Source organism: Protobothrops mucrosquamatus, unplaced genomic scaffold (genome assembly GCF_001527695.2).
Source record: "Protobothrops mucrosquamatus isolate PMUCROS unplaced genomic scaffold, P.Mucros_1.0 scaffold18429, whole genome shotgun sequence".
NCBI classification, from domain to species: Eukaryota; Metazoa; Chordata; class Lepidosauria; order Squamata; family Viperidae; genus Protobothrops; species Protobothrops mucrosquamatus.
Window position 1 is genome coordinate 1 of NW_015404188.1, and position 2,995 is coordinate 2,995.

The 2,995-nt window shown below is 39.8% G+C and overlaps 1 long non-coding RNA gene across 1 annotated transcript; it reads left to right on the forward strand.

The window, feature by feature from the left end:
* The first annotated feature begins 525 nt into the window (after window positions 1-525).
* On the forward strand, window positions 526-2,709 carry LOC107301864. Its single transcript, XR_001549337.1, has 3 exons — window positions 526-683; window positions 1,213-1,284; window positions 2,629-2,709. It is a non-coding gene; the product is annotated as an uncharacterized LOC107301864 (long non-coding RNA).
* The last annotated feature ends 286 nt before the right edge of the window (window positions 2,710-2,995 follow it).

The window sequence follows — 2,995 nt, forward strand, 5'->3', positions numbered from 1 at the left end:
AAAGGTAGAAGTCTGCTATTCTGAGCTGGGAGCTTCTTTGGAATTGGCATAATTAACAGTTTCATTTTTATTTAAAACTGGCATCCATTTTCTATTATTTTTATTTATTATCTGTGGTTTAATGTGGGAGAAGGGCTGTTTATTGCTTGCTCTTCTATAATTGTTCCATGGATGTTGTAGTGTTATGATTTTAACCTGCGGAGTCTCTCAAGTGCAGAATGAATGAATGGAAATTATAAATGTGTTCAGCGCTGCATTTGCAATATTGACAAAGCTTATTGAAAATGACTTTCATTATTCTAGATCAGAGGTGGGGAACTATGACCCTTTTATGACTTGTGGACTTCAACTCCCAGAATTCCTGAGCCAGCAAGTCCACAAGTCATAAAAGGGCCATAGTTCCCCACTCCTGTTCTAGATAATGACAACAGATTTAAGGACCAAGGTGTGATAATATTATCTTTGTTTTGGTAAACAATTGAAGAATCATTCAGTTTGTTTTGTTTTCATTTTGTTTTCAGACCGATAGAGCGTTTTGATCGGGAAAGGCCACTGAGAGGCCGTGGGGGAGGAAGAGGTGGACTGCAGGGCAGAGGCAGAGGTGGTGGTATGAACAGGACCTTCAATGGCTTTGATCAAAGAGGGAAGCGGGAATTTGACCGGCAGAGCGGGAGTGACAAAACGTAAGTGCTGCTTTGTATGTGCATTTGTCATTTCTTAATCAATCTTTGAACTCGTTGCTATGAAATGTCGCTCCCTTTGTATTATCCTTTTGTCAACAGACAAAACATATTCAGACAGGAGTTTGGAATGAAAATTGGCTTTGCTGTTCTATGACTTGTAATTGATTAACTTCTATGTTTTTTACATATATTTGTTTCATTAATGCTTAAAACTTTTTAATAACTGTGGACTGTTGTCCTGGAATCAGCTGGCCCAAAAAGTGGTTTATATATTTACAAAACAAATCATCGCTTCATAACAAGGAGCCTAAGTAAATGTGATGGGGATGCTGATACTTTTGTAGGATTTAAACTGTTGTAGCTCTTCTTTTTTTGGGATTCTCTCCAGGTAATGACTTCAGCTCTAGAATTCTCAAAAAAAAACCTGTTGGCTGCAGAAATCTGGAGTAGAAGTGAATTGGTAAAACCTGTATAGTTCTGTGAATGTACATGATTTAATTTCTAAGAAGTGTAAAATTTCTATCTACAGAGGAGTCCGTCCAGAAGATAAAAGGGGTGGAAGTGGACCACGTAACTGGGGAACTGCTAAGGATGATATGAGGTATGAGAAATGTATTAGTAATTTCCAGGGAATCATTGCCAGGTCTCAATAACATTAAAATTATTTATTTTAACTATTGGATCCTGACTGAAGAGAAGTATCTTGTCTCCTATTGTTTTGAAAAGTTTTTTTTCCCCAGTGTGCATCTGAATAATAGGAGATGTATAGGGTGATTTGTAATGTAACTCCTGAGGGCCACTGGGGAAGAAAAGGGTGCAAATTGTTATTTGTGAATTTCCTTAATTATCTCACCTTATGTCCAACTTGAGTTTTAGGCAGCTCTGCCTTTAGTCTTATCCTGCCCCCACAGCGTCTTGCCACCTTTTCTATGCTGAAACATTCGTCTAGACCAGGGTTAGGCAACCTTGGGTCTTTTATGACTTGTGGACTTCAATTCCCAGAATTCCTGAATCAGCATGGCTGGTTCAGGAATTCTGGGTATTGAAGTCCACAAGTAATAAAAGAGCCAAGATTGCCTACCCCTGGTCTAGATTAATCTTGCTTCAGTAAACAGTGCAGAATTTATTTTTCCCTAAGGCCTCTTTTTCAAGGCGCTTTGGCAGAGCCTGGACACATCTGTACTCTTTTTGTCTTAGATTATAAGAACTGAGAAAGAAACTAACCTTGGGAGGCTTTCTTCAGCTTTAATCATTTGGAAGCAGGATTTGAACAGGAAGACATGTTGGGTCTTGCTTCACTGAAAAACCTGAAGTTCCTGTAATAAAAGGACATAGCCTTGTAGTTACATTTGTGTGTGTGTGGGTTCACATTAAATCTTCTTTCAAGCAGGAGTTGGAAAAACTCTTTATCTCACTCTCTGAAGACAGATGGCTTTCTTACATTCCAGCTCAGATAGCTTTAAAGATTGTAATTCATGAAGGAAAATTAAAGATTTGCATATATGCTATGTCCGTGGGAAAGTGAAATGTTTGACGTTTAAAGAGAAACATGTCTTCTAGCTATATTGGTCAATGGTAAATGTCTTGGAAAAAAGGGGAATCGGTGTCAGAAGCTAAATGCTTGTATCTCCTTGTTGGCTTTGTGCCACAGGAATGGGTTAAGGAAGAAGAGTGCGCTTGCATTTTTTTGGTTTTTTATGTGATGAGATTTGTGTAGTCTCTGTTAAGTTAATGGCATACTACTACTGAGATTCATACAGTGCATAATGCAACATGCTACTTGCAGACTTTTACATTCTGTGAGTCCACCCCAAACTCTGAAACAGCTTTCCCAGTTTGGTGATGTGAGAGGTTGTAGTGAGGAACTATGTTTTTGTTTAGGCCATGTGAGGGATCCTGTCTAGTGTAGCTTTTGTATTTCACCTCTGCTTTACTATTTCTACAGTGAGCTGGAACAGACTCCTATGGAAGAGACTGCAGAAACAGAAGAGAGCCCAGGAGCACCTGATGGAGAGCCTCCAAAGAAGTATGGCCTGGTTTGAGAATCTGGCTTTTGTTGCTCCTTAAAACTCTAGCACTGATGATGTTACCTAATTAGGGTAATGAAACATTTGCAAGAAAAGGGGCGTTGTCTTACCTGAACGCCGTTTCTCAGCACGGAGATGGATAATCCACGATGGGTTAACTTAATCCTCCTGCCCAATCAGATCAAGTCAGCCAAACTTGCCACGCCTGTCCTGGGCCTATCCTTTCCCAGTTTTTGACGAGGACGCAGCACTGGCTGACAGCAAGACGTGTTGGCTCACAGGCTA